This window comes from Lynx canadensis, chromosome B3 (genome assembly GCF_007474595.2).
Source record: "Lynx canadensis isolate LIC74 chromosome B3, mLynCan4.pri.v2, whole genome shotgun sequence".
In the NCBI taxonomy this organism is placed as follows: domain Eukaryota; kingdom Metazoa; phylum Chordata; class Mammalia; order Carnivora; family Felidae; genus Lynx; species Lynx canadensis.
This window is the reverse complement of record NC_044308.2, coordinates 14,210,917-14,230,524: the sequence shown is the minus strand read 5'-3', so window position 1 is coordinate 14,230,524 and position 19,608 is coordinate 14,210,917.

The following is a 19,608-nucleotide window of genomic DNA, read 5'->3' as shown; positions in this document are numbered from 1 at the left end:
AAAACAAAACAAAACAAAATACAGGGTGGTAAGCAGCTGTGCGCACAACAAACTTTAATAAGTTGGAAGAAAAGGGTTACTTTACAGCAAAACAGACCACTGGAAGCTTAATGTTGGACATTCTTACCTACGAGGGTCTCTGGCCACCCCCGCTGCCTAATTTCTCCCCTCACATCTCACCTTTGAGGCAGAGCAGTTCTCCTGTCCAGATGACGCAAGGTGTGACGGTAAATGTCCTTTCTGGCTTCAGATACGCTCAGAGTAGGAATGAGTATAAGGTGGAATCTGAAGGACTCACGAAGTTGAAGGCTATGGAAGGAGAAGTGGCATAAACAAGCAGAAATGTCCTTTATTGGCTAGGCTAAACCTAATACAGGGAAAGCTAAACCAGTCTGTGTCTCTCTAGAGATGTGCCATAGAGCATGGTGCTTACAGTGAACGATCCTGTACCGTATACTTAAAACTCTGTTCCGAGGGCAGATCTCAAGTTATGTGTTCTTAGTATAATCAAAACAAAACAAAACACAACCCTGATTTTCTCTAGTCAGTGCAACCAAAAGGAAACAGCGGCATAATTGCGTTAAGAACAAAGCCAAAACAACCTGTTTGTTGCTGGACTCATCGAAAGAGTTCAAAGCCAATCTTCTGACTATTCCCCAGTGTAGTGTAGTCACGTGTTGTTACTATTACTGTTTGATCAAAACAGTCATGGACAAGTGGGTATCTGAGCCATGACCTTTTCTTCATAGGCGATGCATTAGCTTCCGTGTACGTAAGGAAATGATTCCAAACCCTATTTCTTGTTATACAACATTTTCCCTTTTTCTGTATCGATTCTTCCCAATGCACCAATAGCTAAACACAGTGTGCTTGGCAGAGGGACAGGCCGTCATGGCACAGTTAGCAGAGGAGAGACAGAGACAGAGAGACGGAGAGAAGCTGAAACCTGTTTTAAATAGCCTGATCACTTTGTTATCCAAAATCCGGATTGGAAACGTGGACTGGGAAACCAGAATAATGGTGGGTGGAAACAAGCTCCTCCTTGCTCAACGAAACATTGGGAGCATTAACCCTGGTATTTATTGCTTATTTTAACGACGGTGCCGAGCAAGCACTTTCTCAGCCTACCTTGCAAAAATATATAATTCATATGCCTAATATTTCGCCCCAGTTCCCCTTGCATATTTTACAGTTTGAGACTGTTTGTGTGTTTGCTATATATCAGCTGACACCTTTGTAAAATCTTTATATCGAATGCCTTTGGCAACTATGTGCCAAATAATAGCATTACCATTTGTAATTTTTGTAGTGCTGATTTTCTTGTAAGCTTTGCTCTATGCATTATAAGAAGGAAGGATTTTAAAAACCTTATCGATACTTCTTCCTAAATGACCTTCTTTGGTGTTGTGAGAAGCCGTAACTACTCCACCTTGACTTTCCTGTTGTCTTCCATTAAAGACTTGAATCAATTCAATATTTTTTTTTTTTTTTTTTTTTTTGGGATGCCGTTACCAACGATACAATCCTTCACCAGGATTCTCTTTGTAATTGACGTTTGGAGGTTTTAGACACTGTGTGCTGCTCTCCATAGTGTCCAAAAATCATGATTTATTTTTCTTTCAGGGCCTTCCTGCTTCCCTAGAAAAGAATTTGAGGTTGTTTCTACCAAAGACAATTAAATGATGAATTAGACGGAATTACACAGAAAGCGAGACCGAAAGCTCACTAACATTATTCCTAAAATGTAGGTAGATGTAATTCTATAAATCATCTAGAACACAAACTCCACAAGAGCAGGGACTTTGGTCGCCACCAAATGTGGAGTTAAGTGTCTAGACGTCAGTATGTGCCCCTATATATTTATTTGTTGAATCGACATTAAATTCAGTTTGGGTTTTCCCAGAAGCCGATGCATGAAGGGGAATGTGATGGAACGTATGTGTCATTGTAGCGACGTGTATATTTATTTATCTATTTGTTTGGCTTTTTGTTTATATTTTAGAGAGGGAGAGCGTGAGTGGGGAGAGTGGCACAGGTGGGAGAGAGAGAGAGAGAGAGAGAGAGAGAGAGAGAGAGAGAGGATCCCAAGTAGGTTCCACGCTCAGTATAGACCCTTATGCAGGGCTTGATCCCACAACCCTGGGATTATGACCTGAGCCTAAATCAAGAGTCAGACACTCAATTGACTGAGCCACCTGGAGGCCCCTGAGGATTGTACATTTAAAGGAGCTCAGAGCCCTGCTGGTAGTTAAAGACCTCATTTTGCGGATGAGAAAACAGGGAGCTGAAAAGGGAATGCAGAAGAGAATTCTAGAGTTCATACCTTCTGGTCCCTGGTCAGGGAGTGTTCTCCTGCGTCAGTACTGGAGCATCTAACCACCTTCATTCTATGGAGAACAAGCTACTGATAAGGGTTCTCTGAGTGGGCCACAGAGTATGTTGGTGTGTCCGTGAAGGAAAATCCTTCTGTCTCAATTTATCTATTTCTGCACCCTCTGCCAGAAGTGACTCCATTGCATGGTTGTAATGGGGTACAGGACATCTTGCGATTGTCTTTCCCCATGTCCAGTGGCCCAAGAACAAACACGGGGAAGCGACCTGCTATAAAGAGAGATCAAGCTTGAAGAATAGTCAAATGCCACCATTTTGAAATATGTGTGACCATTTTGTGGGCAAAATTCAATCCCCTTCTTCTAAAAAAAAGTAATGTAATTTATGACCTGATATATCAAGAAATTCTGAATCTAAATGTTACAAAAAATATAAACAAATTACATTCAATATTAATTATTATATTATTCAACTGGGGGGGGTACATACACGTGTGCATAGGATCTATTTTGTCTTCTTCAGAGAACCCTCTCTTTCCCTTTGGGAAATCAACTCTCTCCACTCTCAGGCTATGTGGTTATGGTAGGACAGCCCCTCTCCTACCTCATTCAATATGCATACACTACAATTCCGGGCTATAACCCAAATCAGGCCAATGAGACACAAGGCCCTCATCAATTCAGTTCAATTCAACCTCTCCTACACGTTGAGTGTCTCTTACTATGGTCCTTTAAATCTTTATTTACAACAGTGATCTTTAGAATGGTAATTCAGAGGCATCGTGGAAAAGTTTATATATATATATTTTTTAACATTTATTTATTATTGAGAGACAGAGAGACAGAGCATGAGCAGGGGAGGGTCAGAGAGAGAGGGAGACACAGAATGTGAAGCAGGCTCCAGGCTCTGAGCTGTCAGCACAGAGCCCGAGGCAGGGCTCGAACTCACAAACCGCGAGATCATGACCTGAGCTGAAGTGGGACGCTCAACCGACTGAGCCACCTGGAAAAGTTGAAATGATAGAAGAAAACTCAGTTATGATCAGGAGCAATCCATAATAATCTACAAAAACATGCCTATACATTTAAGAAACGTTTTCGATAATAAGTTGAAACAAAAAGGCTTTCCCGTGTAATTAAAAAATTAAACTGACCGGAATTTCAGTCCCTGAGGAGAGCAATTCATTTGAGTTTGATTGTAGACATTTTGGAAGGATTTTACCTTCTGGAAACAAAAATTTGCTTAACGCAAGTTATTCCAAGAACGAAGTTACAGAATGTGGTTTTAAAAACAAACTGCCCCGAAGTGGCAAATTTACATGTAGGTCAAGGAAGTAAGCGTTTCTCAGCTTTAAGATTCCATAGTGCTAATTCACCAGTTAATTAATTAAGCAAACAAACGATCTTTAAATATTTTTTCCTAGACAGTTATTCTAATTGTTTATGTTGGCTGTACTCTTTTTCCGGTTACGGCATTTTCTAGTGTGCTATACAGAAACATAACAGCCACTGCCATAGAGTAGATTGCGCGATCTAATAATTTTGAAATAAACTCGATTAACGCATCCAGGTTGGGCTTCCCATTCAGAACTTCCCAGTGTGAATGTGCACAGCAGTTTTGCGATACTTGGTGCCACATGCAAAGTTTTCTAAATGTATTTGGTTTTAATATGTATATATACATATATTTGAAGCACATCTCTCAAGGCTGGTCTTCTAAGAAGTGTATTTTAGAAAACCGCTCTAAAAGTTAGTAGTTTTGAGCCCTTCCCACCATCTTGCCACCTATTGGCTTTGTACCTTCTACGTATTTGTTGTGTGTTATACAGTAAAGCAATTATTTGCACTACGGGTCCTCTCCCCGCCAAAAAAAAAAAAAAAACAAAAACCAAACAACAACAACAACAAACCCATGAATTAATTTACTTTTGAGTGACTCACACTACCCTAATAAGAGTTCTGCAAACCCAGGGCTAAGTCTAAAGCGTAGGGAAATGTGATGCCCTTCCTTTCCGAACATTGCCACTAGATTTTCTGCTCAACCGCCCTCTGGTAAAAGGGGAAAGTGGCCAACAGTAGGAGAAGGAAAATAACGAAGAATACGCTGTATTCAACGGAGAAGCCTCAGAGAAACCTGTGGAGTTACATATCCCTGTAATTTTTACTTTAGAAAATGCCCAGGGGCCCCCCGGGTGGCTCAGTCGGTTAAACGTCCGACTTGGGCTCAGGTCATGATCCCACAGTCTGTGAGTTTGAGCCCTGCGTCGGGCTCTGTGCTGACAGCTCGGAGCCTGGAGCCTGCTTCGGATTCTGTGTCTCCCTCTCTCTCTGCCCCTCCCCTGCTCGTGCTCTGTCTCTCTCTGTCTCTCTCCAAAATAAATAAACATAAAAAAAAAAAAAGAAAGAAAATGCCCAATGGCCCATGAGAAAAATTTCCTGACATGGCCAAGATATTTGCATTAACTGACAAAATGCCTGTTTAGATCTCTGCTTTCAGATGGCAATTGCGTGAGAACTCATACGAGTGAGGCTTGGGGCGGGGGCGGGGGGGGGTGCATGTTATATTATGCATTATAATGTGATCATTTCAGTATTCAAACTCCAGATTAGGAATTTGACATTTTAAAAATTCCACCGAAATTGGACTACAAAATATAATAGGTTTAGGCACCTGCTCTAATAAGATTGCATAAAAATATCCCAACAGCCTTACCATAAACATATTTTACAATATCAGAGTCAAATTTTATTACATCATTATGAGAATGTTCCATTGGGCCACATGATTGGCTATTGAAACAGAGCGGGATGCTGATATTGTGGCACAAACATGCCATCACACTTCCCTAATAAAAGTTTTATTGTATCCCCACGCACATTAAAAACAACACTAACTGCATTAATACATTGTAATTTACTTTTTTTGTTATAGAACAAATAACCAACTGGGTGCTAATGAGATCATATTTTCCATTATCCCAAAGCAACCTGCTGGTCTATCCAGCCTTCTGAGGTTTTGCCTAAAAAATGAAGTCCCCTCGTATTACTCAACTGTGTGCACTTGTCTAGAATGTTTTTATTTCTTACCCTACTGGTAGACATCACATCACGTTCTAAACATCTGTGTTTGTTTAAATGATACAGTTACAACATTTATTACGGGATTGCCATGGTATTATACTTTTCTTCGAAAGGGCAAATACAAGATACTTTTATTAAAATTGTCTTTCACTTTTGATAGCTTTTCACGTCCCAATAAACATAGGTGTATTTGCAGCTAACATACAGATACGATTGCTTATTATCACCCCTTCTCCCTTTTGCTGCCGTCTGAGCAGGTGTAAGGTTTTTAGCACAAAGTTCTGATTTGGCATGTATGAAGTACCAGAAAGCACCAATTTCTTAAAAAAAAATTTTTAACGTTTATTTATTATCGAGAGACAGAGGGAGACAGAGCGTGAGCAGGGGAGGGGCAGAGAGAGGAGGAGACAGAATCCGAAGCAGGCTCCAGGCTCCGAGCTGTCAGCACAGAGCCCGATGCGGGGCACGAACCCACGAACCATGAGATCGTGACCCGAGCTGACGTCAGACGTTAACCGACTGAGCCACCCAGGGGCCCCTGAGAAAGCACCAATTTCTTGTAAGACATGGATAATCGTTTCTAGAACATCTTCTGGTTGTTGTTACAATGAAGCTGTGAAATGATGAAGCTTTTTTTTTTTTTTTTTTTTTTTTACTTTTATAAATTAAATTGCTAACCAGGGGCCTTGTAACTTGCTCGGTTTTATTCAGCTTAGCTTGAAGGAACTTATCACCCAGCTTCTCACCAATGCAAACATTCTTGTACTATCAAAGTTCCTGGGAGTTTGTTTGGAACAGGGGTGATGGTGTTGGTGGTGGGCGGAAGGAGCAAAGTGCAGATTCCATGTGAGGGGGAGAGGTTTCAGAAATCTGAGAAGAAAAATAGGAGTACCCCCAGAGACCCTGCTTATCCAGAGATAGTAGGATGCTTCTCTATTGTAAACTTTGCACTGTGGTTATCTCGGGCCGTTTTTGTTTGTGTGGGTGTCTCTTTTGCTCTCTGACTGTGCGGGCTGCACTCTGTGCATGGTGGGGAGTCCACATTCTGGGGGATAAGATAGGGGAGAGCATTTCTACACGTATGATCTCAAAGACTGCTCTCCATAAAATCTCCTGGTGCTTCCATATGTGACTATTACTGTCTGCTTTTTCAACATCAGGCAATTCAAGATTGTCTACACTGCACACACACACACACACACACACACATGCACACACACACACACACACACACTGATCCCTGTTGGATACTCAGATTTAGGGGCTCATGATGATGTTGAATAAGCGGTTTCTTAAGTTTTACTTTCCAACAAGATGTAGATACTGCCAAAGCCTATGAGATGTAGTCATGGCAAAATTGTTCCAGATTCAAAATGCGATCATCTTTACGATGCAATCTTGACAAATACAGAAATCATGATTTTTACATGCAAACTATACTGTGGCTAGCGATGTTAGGAAATCTAGGTGTAACTGACATAACGTCAGAATAATCATGCGTGTCCCCAAAGCTTGAATTAAAAAAAATTTTTTTTCTTAACGTTTATTCATTTTTGAGAGACAGAGAGAACAGAGCGTGAGCAGAGGAGGGGCAGAGAGAGGGAGAGAGAGAGACAGAATCTGAAGCAGGCTCCAGGCTCTGACCTGTCAGCACAGAGCCCAACGCGGGGCTCAAACTCACTGACCTCGAGATCATGACCAGAGCCAGAGTCCGACACTCAACCGGCTGAGCCACCCAGGCGTCCTCCCCCCAAAGCTTGAATTTTTAGGTGAATCATAGTCCATTTGGGTAGTTCTCTGTTCTTACATTTTGGGGAACATATGTGGGACCACACTACTCAACCCGGAGAATCCCTATGGAACTTCTCTTACCATTTATGAAATAGCACACATACACATGCACATATAATTCATAAAGGAAGAAAATAACAGCGATGATAATTAAGAACATTCATTGAACACCTATTGTGTGCCACGTACGATCTAGAAGGGTTCGGAATTTATTAATTCGTGGATCTGCAACAAACCAACAGAAGTCCTCTGGGATAGTAACTGTGACTCCCCTTTTGCAAATGATAAAACCGAGGCACAGAGAAGTTCAGTAACTTATTTGGCTGATGTCACAGAGCTGGGAAGCTGAGATTCAGACTGGAACCATCAGCCTCCTAAGCCCTTGCTCTTGCCTTCTACAAAGCATCCAGTTAAAGTGCTCACTTGTGGTCCGACTTTGACATATTATGACTTTGGGGTACACGGACAAATTGGTGGTTTCAGGGAGTACAGACTCCCTCACGCCCACCAGTTACTTTGGCCCCGTGAATCTCTCCTGTCTCCCCATAATAATCTGGGAGCCTCATCTGGAGGCTGGAGAATAGTGAAATGACTACAGGCTTGACCAGACTTACGGTCTACTGAACAGAGAGAGGCGTTTTGCCAGGCTGATAAATCAGTATTTTAGACTACTGATTCATCTCTCCATTCATCCATCAATCCATTCATCCATTCTTCTAACTTTCCTTGAGTTATACACCTTCTCTTATTTTTACCTACCCTTTCTGCGTGATAAAGACACTAGACAATTTTGATTCTAGGCCCCACATTTGAATCTGAATCACAGTCCAGTCACCTGATGTTTCTTAGACTTGAGTAAGTCCACTTTTTCATCTGTGAAAAGGATGTGTTAATAGCTGCCTTATTTTGGGGGGTGGGGGAGCAGGGAGCATTAAATGAGATAGTATATACGCATCCCCATTCAGGACATAGTATTAGGTTCTAAGTCAATATTCTCCTTAAAAGGAAAACTAAAGCCAAGTACTGTTGAATTAAAATCATAAATAATTAGGAGAAAATATAAACGAATATACTCTATCTTTTCCTAAGTGTAAATACAAAGCAAGGAATTCTGAAAACAGACATTTAACTAATTAACCTAAAAATTTCTGCAAGATCAAAGAAATTGAATTGAAAAAAAGTTGGAATCTGTAATGAGTCCTTAAAAATCGAGTAGATGGAAAAAGATAAATAGTGATAACTCTGAAAATTAATGCAAGTAGTCAATGCAAACATGAAATGTTTTCACTGACCCTGGCAAAGAAAAATTATTTTTATTTGGAGAAGAAAATTAAAGTTTCACAGAGACTTTCTTTTTTTTTAAAAATTTTTTTAACATTTATTTATTATTGAGAGACAGAAGAGACAGAGCATGAGCAGGGGAGGGGCAGAGAGAGGAGGAGACACAGAATGGTAAGCAGGCTCCAGGCTCTGAGCTGTCAGCACACAGCCTGATGTAGGGTTAGAACTCACAAACCAGGAGATCATGACTCGAGCCGAAATCGGAGGCTCAACCGACTGAGCCCCTCAGGCGCCCCCACAGAGACTTTCTTGACATACGAAATTGGTAATTTTTTATTGGCCAACACACACACAAAATAGTAGTCATATTCTTATCAGAGTGTAAATTTGCCCTCCTTTCAGAAGAGCATTTGGCAGTATTTACAGAAAGCCATGAAAATGTGCATATGCTTTTACTCAGTGATTTTTAGGGCAATTCTGAGAGACAAAACTCAAAAGGCACTCGATGATTCGTGCATCAGGGTTACACGGCAGCATTATTCAAAATGACAACATTTTAAAATGAATTAAATGTGCCACGATAAGAGAATCATTAAATTAATTAGAGTGAAACTGTCAGAAACAAAACATATATTGTTATTTAAAGGATATTAGCTGACAGGGGAAATACCCAGGATGCAATGTTAAATTTCAAAAGTATTCTAGAGAATGAACGTTACAGAGAGTGGCGCTCTAATTTTGTAACACGTTTGTAACTAGTATGTGTGCACGTGTGTGTAATGAGTCCTCACCTGTTTTAGTTATTATGCTGTTGGCCTCAATGGTTTCTATACAATTTTTTCTTCCACTGAATCGTCCCATCTACTGTCATTGAATGCCTCATTGCAGATGAAGACAGAAGACAAGGAAAGTAAAGAACTCAATGCTATGGTCTGAATGTCTGCGTCCCCCCAAAATTTATGTGTCGAAATCCTAACCCCCAAAGGCGATGCTATTAGGAGGTGGAAACTCTGGGAGGTATTTAGGTGATGAGTGTGGAGCCCTCATGAATGGGATTAGTTCTCTTCTAAAAGAGGTCACATAGGGGCGCCCGGGTGGCTCAGTCGGTTGAGCGTCTGACATCGGCTCGGGTCATGATCTCGAGGTCCGTGAGCTCGAGCCCCGCGTCGGGCTCTGTGCTGACAGCTCGGAGCCCGGAGCCTGCTTCGGATTCTGTGTCTCCCTCTCTCTCTGCCTCTCCCCCGCTCATGCTCTGTCTCTCTCTGTCTCAAAAACAAAAAAAGATAAACATTAAAAAAAATTAAATAGGGGCACCTGGGTGGCGCAGTCGGTTAAGCGTCCGACTTCAGCCAGGTCACGATCTCGCGGTCCGTGAGTTCGAGCCCCGCGTTGGGCTCTGGGCTGATGGCTCAGAGCCTGGAGCCTGTTTCCGATTCTGTGTCTCCCTCTCTCTCTGCCCCTCCCCCGTTCATGCTCTGTCTCTCTCTGTCCCAAAAATAAATAAACGTTGAAAAAAAAAAATTAAAAAAAAAAAATTAAATAAAAGAGATCGCACAGAGCTAACCTGACCCCTTCTACCATATGAAGACACAGAAAGAAGTCAGCCGTCCGGAAGGTCCTCACATCCCCAGGCTGGCGCCGTGATTTTCCAGCCTCCAGAACTGGAAACAATAACGTTCTGGTGTTTCCGAACCACCCATTCTGTGCTACTTGTTATAGCCGCCCGACCGGATTATGATACTCAAAAGTCCTATCTCTTAATGAATGAATGGTGAGACCAGGATTTTACCATTTACCTGTTTGACGTAAAACTCACGTTAGTAACCCAGCATGGCTCAAATCTCCGCCCTGATCAACTGCACTTTAGAAGGAAAGATCCCCTCAACCCAGTTGATAACAGTGGCCGTGTTGGTTTTAATTTTCCTCTTTATAAATTAACTGCGTGCCTCTTGCCTGTCTGCCAACCTATGGCAGGTAGGGATAAAAAAAAAATCCCCTTAAGAGAAAGACAGATCTATGTTCAAGTGTTCACTTTCTCACTTCATCATTCTGTGGTCTTGGGTAAGTTACTTATTTCACAAAATCGTTATGCAGATTAAACTGCATATGCCTGCAAGGCACGAGGCTTTACAAGGATCTTGCAAGTAATAAGTGCTCAATAAATGGTAGGAAATAGATGTGTACGTTTTTTGCCAAAAGTTCTTTAATGAACGCATGACTCTTCTACTCAGAAAAAGTGCAATAAATATTATCGTCAAAAATGAAGTAAACCCATGACCTGATGTCAGTCTCCAGAAGCTGTTAAAAACAGAAAAAGCAAAAAAAAAAAAAAAAAAGAAAAAAAGAAAAGAAGTAAAGCCACCTTTGTCTGGATGCCGTATCCCAATTGTGGCCGCTAACCACAGGTGGGTATGGAAGCCGGAGGGAAACCAATTATGTGCAAATCCTTTGACTTAATGAAAAATAAAATTAAGCGGACTAATACCCAGCAGGTACTTAAACATCACCTAATATTATGAAAGCCAGTGTTTCTTAAAGACGAAAAATGTCCCTGGAGAAACTGGCAAAAGAAGTCCTTGACCCAGGAAGAAATTTCCTATGCGTAGGACTTTTTTTTTTCTTTTTTTTTTTCCACAGCCCGCCTGCAAATTACCAAGTGGTTCCTCCTGTCTGCTGAGGCAAAGCTTTACTCAGACCTCAAAACAAATGCTTTTGTCCAGTGACTGTCGGTACTTAAATTCAGGTCGTGATTGGCTCTGTAGAGCACTGACAAGTAGCATTCATTGAAGAAAAACTGCATTTCTTTTTTTCACGGGGGAAGCCACTGTCTTTCGTATCTTATCTTCGTCCACTCACCTAATTTTTGCAGTAACCCCGAGGGGAAAACGTTACCATTTCTCCCATTTCACAGATCCGTAGAGGTTGGTGATACAGCTGAACCAGAGACTGTGACTTTTCTACTCAGACGATGCTGGCGGAAGGAAATCCGTGTCATTTATAAAGAAAAGGTGTAGAGGCCGGGCCAATTCGATCACCCTTTCTGGGTGATCGAGGTGTCCTATTAATTATAGAGAAAACCACCCCTTAAACCTCACTGTCCTATGTTTTTTTTTTTTTTTTCAACTTTTTTTATTTATTTTTCGGACAGAGAGAGACAGAGCATGAACAGGAGAGGGGCAGAGAGAGAGGGAGACACAGAATCGGAAACAGGCTCCAGGCTCTGAGCCATCAGCCCAGAGCCTGACGCGGGGCTCGAACTCACGGACCTCGAGATCGTGACCTGGCTGAAGTCGGACGCTTAACCGACTGCGCCACCCAGGCGCCCCAGTCACTGTCCTATGTTTTAACCAAGTTAGCCAGGCAGGGTTGGGAGACACGGGACAGGGGAAGGCAGACTGGGAAGACCTAGGGAAGCCTGTGTCACCATGTCATGGTGGGTTGTGCTGGCGTCCGGGATGAGAGAATTCTTCTCCTGCTCCCCACAAACCTGACTCTAGCTGCTCGTGCTCTTGGACTCGCTCCCCGGGGGGTCTGCCACACCCTGGGCACTGGCCCTTAAGTCATTTCAACACCAGCAAATCCAATGGTTCCTCTGGGGGCTCCGAACTGGGGTTCCCCAGATACCTCATTTCAATCGCTTCTTGCTCCTCTGTGTTTGGCGACTGGTTTCCAGAACTTCCCTTTCATGGCATTGTAAGACCGTTGTCAGATGGCAAGTCACACATGGGCCACTTTGCAGTGGCTGGGAAAGTAATCCGAGCCACTTCTTCTGGGATGTTTTTGCACACAAGCAAAGTGGAGAGGAGAGCAAAGTGGTTTGTCACGTTGTGTTTACCAGTTGCTGGGTCAAACATTTCCTCCAGCACCCTCGCTCTTTTTCACTCCCACTCGGTCTCTGCTTCTCTCTTGTCATCCTTCTTGCCCTTTCTCTGCCTCTCTCTCTCTCTCTCTCTCTCGTTCTGTCTCTGTGTCTCTGTCTCCGACTGTCTCTGTTCTGGGGTCCCACTCCCCACGCTGTGGGTGACCTGGCGCGGAGGATGAGGAGGGCTGGCCTCCTGGAAGCGATGGCATTTCTCACCCAGTCCGGTGGCTTGCAGTTTTGGAACTGTAACTACACGAGCCACACCGCTTTCAAAGATCTCCGTGGAGCTTTTCATGTAAGATGTAGTTATTAACTCCCCTTCGATGTTTAAAGACCCAGCCAGTGGGAGTGAAACGCGGCCCATCCGCTAAAGAGCTGATGAAATCGGCCTGATCCGTTATCTCTCAATGCTTTAAAGGTCTTCAGCTGGGAGATTAGAACAAGGTTACAGTGACAATTTGTTTACACGCAGGGAGAGATTAAGATCTCGTTGAAAAGGAATAAAAATAACATCATCTTGAGCTGTCACAGCATGAGCCCCATTGTAATCAACACTGGTCTGATTTCAGGGATAATTTAAGACCAATTTATTATCTTAATTAAAAAAAAAAAAGAGAGAGAAGAGAGAATTCAACGTTTCAGATGCCAGTCAGATCGTTGGACTAGGACGCCCAGGAGATACCACATAGAAAATCCAACCCTCGCCAAGATTCCAGGTTGGAATTTCCGCAGGTGACTTAAAAAAAACAAAAAAACAAAAAAACAAAAAACCAAACAGAACACGACACTTTTCCTTTTTCTTTACTTGATATTCTTTTTTTTTTTTTTAAGATCTGGCGTCACTGGCAGACTAAAATGCAACACGATAACTTGTTGGGGATTGACCTTTTTTTAAAGACAAATGAGGAGAGGGGTTAGAAAGGCACTCCCCAGCCACCTTTTTGTTTCAAGTCCCTGGGGTTTAAGGTGAAAGTCTCCCACTCTATTTTTCTCCCCTTTCTTCCTTAACGAACTCGCAGGGCATCCTTCCACCTGTGCATCAGCCGCAGGAACCACAGGGACAGGCCGGCCCCAGACGGGGAGGTAGAGTGGGCAGCGGGAACAGTGTGATCTGCGACCACCTCCCCCACGGGCCTGGCCCTTTCAAAGTTCTCGTGCCCAGGGGCGCCTGGGGGGCTCACTTCGGCTCGGGTCACGATCACGCGGTCCGTGGGTTCGAGCCCCCACGTCGGGCTCTGTGCTGACCGCTCGGAGCCTGGAGCCTGTTTCGGATTCTGTGTCTCCCTCTCTCTCTGACCCTCCCCTGTTCATGCTCTCTCTCTCTCTCTCTCTCTGTCTCAAATATAAATAAATGTTAAAAAAAAAATTTACAAAGTTCTCGTGCCCAGCGTAAACCTCACTCCTGGCTCTCTCTACAAAAGCGACCACGTAAGAGCGCCCAACCCACAGAATGAATTAGGCCACAAAGAGCCCTTTGAGAGCCGGAAAGGAAATGCCCCACTGGGAAGCCAGGTGGACGGCCAACGTTCCCTTTCCATTACAAATGAGTTCGGGGACGGGGCCACCCCCGGTGGGACTCCCCAGCTCCACCAAAAGTCAAACCCAACTAGCCCAGTCATTTGAAAAGCCAACGTGTTTCCTTCTGCTGCCCCCTCCCCCCCCCCCCCCCCCCCCGTTTACCAACACGTTTACAAGCGCTTGATAGGTGACCTTATTTACTTAGTAACCTGTGGATTCATTTATCTTGAAATTAGTAGGTAATGAAGTGGAAAACCTCAACAGCCCTCCCACTAATTAACATGATAATAAGATTGTTTTGCTACAGAGGTACAATTAGCATGTATGAGAGAAAGGGGGAGAAAGATCAATAAAATGTCTGAAGGGTACTGCTCCCAGGTCTGCGGAAGAGAACAAAGAAAAGAAAACCCACGGATTTTAAGATTCCATCCATTTCAGCATATCTCCCTGGAAGATGGGCCCCTCCGGAAATGATCTGACGCCTCCTGGAGGAAGAGGTAAGGGGGGGGCGGGGATGGAAAGGAATTAATTATAAAGCGACCTTTTTTTTTTTTTTTTTTTTTTGGTGCAAGATGCTTTGAAAAGAAAAGGGAAAAATTGTGGAAAGTTTCAGGCGCTGATCTTGAATACGTTTTGATGGGGGGTTGCTGGGGGGGTGGGGGGGCCGTGAAGAATGTGAGCAGATAATGACACCCATAAAAATGGTTCCACTTGCTCCTTTTTCTACCCCCAAAAGTCAAACGGCTTAGATATAAAACTTAGAAGAGATCCTTCTTGCACATCCAGGGTCCCCATACATTTTCATGAGGTGCTTTAACGCACAGAATGCACAGCTCAAATGTTTATTTATTCCACAGACCGAGGTGTGTAGAGTAAATAAATATGACTTTAAAAATTGCCTCAATATGTATTTACCCAGTAGGCTCATTTCTTGGGTAAATTACATGGATTTGGTAACCTTCCATGACATTTTCCCTTGATTCTAAACATACACAAACAAAGAATTTAAATGTCCGAAGTGTCTAAATAACCTAATTGAACTCGTGACACACACCAGGGAGAGCGGAAGACTGGATTGTGGAGGAAAAAGGCTAGGGTTGTTTGAGGGAGAAAATGAGGAGAACGTTCGAAGCTCAGGGGCAAACCACGCTGATTGAGCATCACCAGCACTTGATAGGAGACTCTTGTTTTTACCTAAAGTGTTCTCTGAAAATAGAAAAATCATATTTATTACGTCTCGCCATCCACGCCCCTCTGTCCTCTCTCAGAAACGGACTTCCCCCCAAACCTCCACATTGACCCCAAAGCCAATGCTCCCGTTTGCATTTCCTTTCGACAATCATAATTCTAAGATCCCCGGGCACTGCCCATTCTCCTTAAAATTGAGGGTCTGAGCATATCAAAAAAGAGTTTTTATCACTGACAGAGAAATGTCCTCACCACATTTTCAAATGGGAACTCTGAGAACCAGTCAGAGTAAGGGATGATCCTTGGCGGATTTTTCAACCCAACCAGGTTAGTGATGTTTTCATTTTGGAAATCATTTAAAATGACGGAGAGGTGTTTATTTATTATTATTATTATTATTATTATTTTTGCTTATGCTATTCAAGGAGACCTTTGGAGCCAAGTAGCTTGGTGTTTCTCTCCTTTTTTTTTTTCTTTAAGAAAAAAATTGTTTTTAATGTTTATTTATTTTGAGAGAGAGTGTGTGAGCAGGCGAGGGTCAGAGAGAGAGGGAGACACAGAATTGAAGCAGGCTCCAGGCTCTGAGCTGTCAGCACAGAGCCTGACATGGGGCTCGAACTCATGGACCACGAGATCATGACCCGAGCCAATGTCAGATGCTCAACCGACTGAGCCACCCAGGCACCCCATCTTTTCTCTTCTCTTCTCTTCTCTTCTCTTCTCTTCTCTTCTCTTCTCTTCTCTTCTCTTTTTCCTTTTCTTCTCTTTTCTTTTTCCTTTTCTTTTCTTTACAACAACTACAAGTTCTGAAAAAGTTGTCCTCAACACCTCTATGCTGTGTATTGACTTTAATTTTAGGTAGATTACCATTTCTTCAGAGTAACATATTTAGAGAAGGGGGGAGAACCCATTCTCATTTCTGAACGGCATTTGCAGGATTCTTTTATTTTTATTTTTTAACTTTTAAAAAAAGTTTGTTGATGTATTTTGAGAGAGAGAGTGTGCACAAGTGAGTGTAAGCAGGGAAGGACAGAAAGAGAGAGAGAGACCCAATCTTTTGGGCCTTTGGCACCGCATTTCTTTCTACATTCCATAACATTGTCGCCCAACCAAATAGGTCCATATAGGGTAAACGCTAATTCCAAAACCCAAGGGAGTTTACTCTTTAAAAAAATTATTTGAGAATAACTTGAAGATTTCTCAATATCCCTAGAGATCATTTGAGATACACCGGGGTGCCCTGCAATGTCTCCTGAGTACAGCTGTCCTAGGAAAAAAATAAAAAACAAAAACAAAAGGATTTTTAATAACTGGAGCCAATGCTTCCTGGGAAGAATTCCCTTTGGGTTCTGTAGTTTAGCTTCAAATCCAAATTCCTCATCTGTGAACAGTTAGAACAATATGATTCATCCCAGGAGACTTAGAACTTGAATTCATTTCAAAGAAATGTACGGTTTAGAGTAGTGAAAACTATCCCACATTTGTACTAGGTAAATATCCCAGGAATAAAACAATCGTCTTCATTTTTTAGGTGCAACCCCCCCCCCCCATCTTCATAATCACAACATAAAGTCAAAGTTGATGTCCCCGTCTTACAGATGGCAAAACCAAGGCTTAGAGACCCACATAACCGTCTCAAGGTCAACAGGCTAGTAGGGGAAGAGCTGGGATTTGAACTCAAATTCTTCTGATTCTAGCACAAGCTCATACTGATGTCTTATCTTCTGTCCTGGAAAGAACCACCACCTTGCTAGAGGCCTTCCCAAGAACCAGGGTGGAAATTGCTTTGGAGGCCCCGAGTTCTGTCTCCAGAAAGCATCTATTCGTGGAGGACACACTCAGTCGGCAGAGTTTTGTTAGTAATGTTTAAGACCACCGTCTGTTGTGAGGTGCTAAACATTTCCTCTCCTGGCTAAGACTTCTCTTCCAGGCTGTACGTCAAGTTCCCATAATTTAACAGCGAGCCTCCTTCACTGGGTTCTAATGACTTTGTCAAATAAATACCTCCGGTTGTTCCTAAAAAAAAATAAAATAAAATAAATTGTTTCACTGGGAGAATATGGGAGATATAAATTTAACGGAATATGATTCCCTCCCTCCTTGTTAAGGGGGAAACATGTGATTAGAAATTTTTGGAAGGGCTCCGATGAGCGGATCGGTGGGTTGTCATGAGTAGCCTTTGGGGCCTAGACTTGCATCTTTCCTGAGAATAGGAGCAATTTTAGAGATTCTTCCCCGACTTTTTTTCCTTCTTTGCACAGTTGGGAGCTTGTCTTTGCTTGTGAAGCCCTCGCAAAGTTACAAAATCCTGCCGCCTGCCTCGTATCGTCGGAACGTACCTGGCGTGAACAAGAACGAACGTACGGATAGCTCACGAGATTACAATTGCCTCTCTTGTCACTCGGCCGTGTGAGCTCGGGCCATTTTGGCGTGACTCCGTTGTTTGGACAGCCCCGTGGAGGTGCGGGCTGCTGAGCATTGTATTTCATCCACACATTTTCCCAGCAAGGTTGCTCTGCCATTTGAAAGGCAAGCAGGGTGGCCCGGGTCTCACATTTCCCCAGCAGGGCCCCACCTCTCTCCCAGGAGCTTCGGACTTGGAAATGTGTGGGGCCAGCAGCACACTTTGGGCTGCACAGGCCCAGGGAGGGTGGGGTTTGGGGGCCATCACTGCTCTCTGGTAAGGATGGAGACCCAGGGCTGGCTACGACCTGGCTCCAATGAGAAGTGGCTCAGAGGAAGGGCTTGCAGGGGTGGGAGCAGCTGGGGCACGTGTGACCATCCAGTCTCGGCAAGGAGGACAGCGTTGGGTTTCTGTCATCTCAGAGTTCCGGGAGATTTTAGAGGAAGCGCTTCCAGAGGCTTCTATGGATCAAGGTTCTCATGTGTTCGCGCTCTACATCCTGGTAGGTGACTGCAGGGCACTGTTCACACTCCCCGTTTGCACACTCACAAACACAGGTGAAGGAGCCCATGGGATGTCTGCCTACTGACCTATCAGCATCCTAAGACCCGCCACGTTGGGGCGGCCTTGACACAGCTCTGGGCTATTCGCCAGCCATTTTGAAAGGGACCATCTACTCTTGTCTTCCCGTAATTGGGTGAATGATGGTAGCATATTATCTCAAATGAAGCGTTAGTGATTTTTACTGGGTTATTTTCAAATGATGAGTCTCACGAACTTGTTCCACAACGTCTGTTGTGTATGTCTCGCATTCACGTGCTCGTTAGTGTTGGGGGCCTTCTGTTCGGAATGCCGACTATGGCGCACGATGGGAGCAGGGCACGGGATTTGGAGTTGGACGTCTTCCCAAGTTTTGTCCTCAGTGAGCCTCTCTGTTCTCCTCAACAGAACGGGGGTGAGGGGTTTTTAGGAGAACCTGAAAAGTGTATGTCATAATCCAGGCACGTGGGGCCCTCCAGCACGAGTGAGCCTCTGAGTTTCTTGTCATACGTGCTTTTGAAACAGGACTGTCCGTAGAAGGCACCTAGCAGGGCCGTAAAGCCAAAGAAAGCATCAAAATGCTTATCCTTAGCGATCCCTTTAGAGAAGAGAGAATACAGTTCCTTAACCTTTGTGCAGAACAGAAAGTCCTTGGATTTGTCCTCAGGGCATTGTCAAAGGAGGAGTTCGGCCTCCTTGCTGCCGTCCCAAGTCACAGAACCCCCCGTAGCTGTGGTTGTCCCCTCTGCAACACCCCCATAGACAGCTGAATAAAGCATTAGTCTCCAGAAACTCCATCTCGAGGCATGACTTTGCCAGAAGCCATGCATGCATTCACTCATTCATTCGGGCACTGCGCCGGGCCGTGGGAACGTGACGGCCGGCCAGACAGACAGGATGCCTGCACTGGGTGGGAGAGATGGGAAGGAATGAGATGTAAAACAAATAAAACAAACAATGTACTTGGATTCTGTTGGCGGCTGAGAACAAAACCTAGTAGAGGATAATGCGATGGCTGGATGAGAGAAGGGAAAAAAACTGGCTTCAGATGAGGAGGCCAAATTAGGCTTTGCTGTAGAGGGGACACTGAAGTTGCCAGCCGGAGGGTGTCAAGGTCCCCGCAGATCTGTGTGAGGGGAAAGAGCATTCCAGATGGCGGGAACAGCACCGGTAAAGACCCTGAGGAGGAGACGAGCTAGCTACTTCTTAGGACCGAAAGCGAGGAACAGCGGGGCTTGAATTGAGAGCCGGGTTGGTTTCGTGGGTTGCTGTTCCAGCTGAGCAAATAAACTAGACGGAGGACGTATTTCCCCTTCCTTGTTCTGGGTGGTGAGTTAGACTTAGAAAAATAAGGGCATGTTCTGGCTCCTTGTTTTATGTTTCGTCTCCACACAGGCTTTTTTTTTTTTGAAAGTTTCCTTTTTTACAATTTTTTAAAATTAAAAAAAAAATTAATGTTTATTTTTTTTTCAGAGAGAGAGAGAGAGAGAGAGAGAGAGAGAACAGGGGGAGGGGGGAGAGAAGGAGAGGGAGACACAGAATCCGAAGCAGGCTCCAGGCTCTGAGCTGCCAGCACGGAGCCCGACGCGGGGCTCGAACCCATGAGCCGCGAG